The sequence below is a fragment of the Trichechus manatus genome, unplaced genomic scaffold (assembly GCF_000243295.1).
Source record: "Trichechus manatus latirostris isolate Lorelei unplaced genomic scaffold, TriManLat1.0 scaffold00030, whole genome shotgun sequence".
NCBI classification, from domain to species: domain Eukaryota; kingdom Metazoa; phylum Chordata; class Mammalia; order Sirenia; family Trichechidae; genus Trichechus; species Trichechus manatus.
Genome location: NW_004443966.1, coordinates 22000812 through 22002211, shown reverse-complemented (window position 1 = coordinate 22002211; position 1400 = coordinate 22000812).

Sequence of the window (1400 nt, the reverse complement as noted above, 5' to 3'; positions counted from 1 at the left end):
ACAAAATGGTGGACAATCACACAGTACTGGGAATCATGGCCTAGCCAAGCTGACAGATATTTTTGGGGGACACAATTCAATCCATGACAGTGAATATCTACTATATGTCAGGCACTGTGCTAGTCAGTGAAGGAAGACCATGAAAGAGAGACATATCTGTTCTTAAGTGGCTTTATTCAAGTAGGAGAGGCAGACATGTAAACAATCAGGAATAGAGTGTTATAAAGATAGATAGGGAGAGTACCCTGTGTTATGAAATTATCTTCAGAATTGGTTTAATAATGCCAAAGAAAATTAATTTCATTATTCTATAATTCATAAGAAACTCTTTCTTCACTTACTGTCTTACTCCTCTTGCTTCTCCTTCTCTGGTTGACTTCTTTAGCTAAGTTTCATCCCCTCCTTCTTTCTATTCTTCATTTTTACTGCTAATGTGTTTGACTAAGACTTCAAAGACCTATTGTTGAGCACCTGGGGAAAGGGTGTGGGAAAGAGTTCTGAGGCTTAATAACACCTGGGACCTGAGAATGGGGACAGGAGGGTGTTGGACAGTTTGAGTGTGAGGCCCAAAGTTAGGTGACCACATAATTTATCACCTCATTCTGTGAAAATGGGACACAATTAATAACCATGTCAGGTCAACCAGGATGTGGGTTTAGGGAACAAGTCAGGGAAGGCACTCAGACTAATATCTGTCCAGTTGGGTTGCCTTTAGGGTGAGAGGTGGGTGTAACTGGCCAAGGGCCATAAATGTGAATTGCCGGAACTAGAGGATGGCTTCTATTTGAGGATGGAGCTATCATTACATTTGATCATTGGGACAAATCCATGTTTAATTTAGGAAAATCTCATTTCAGTGAAAAAGTTAAACTAAATTTCTTGAAACTACTTCTAACAGGTTATTAAGGTTTTGTGACTACTTATGCACTTTTAGATACTCTTTAGAAATGAGACTATTTCTACGTATTACAATACTCCCATCCACCTACATATTTTCTGTCATCCTCTAAGACTCCACCATAACCCTGGAATTCTCCCATCTCTTGCTCTCCTCAAAAGACTGCCAAAATATTAAACAACCAAAAAAAATCCCTTTAATTGTGTGATCATTCAGTCTTAGTTGTTTCCCTATTCACTGCCCTATAGCCTGTTCCTTTGTCCTGTGTTTTCCATCTGTGTAAGAGCTGCAAACTCATTGAGTCTGTTGGCTTTTCCACTTAAGTTGTTTATTGTGCCAAATCCCATTCATCTGGTGTAAATCTGCTTGTAACACAGGCGTCTACACTATATATGTTAAGTTAGAATTGCTTTGTTTTTTAAGCCAGTGTTCATTTTAACACACATTTTACCAAACTCAAAACAAAGAAAAAGAAATCTACAAATTCTGTCTTTTTTTTTTT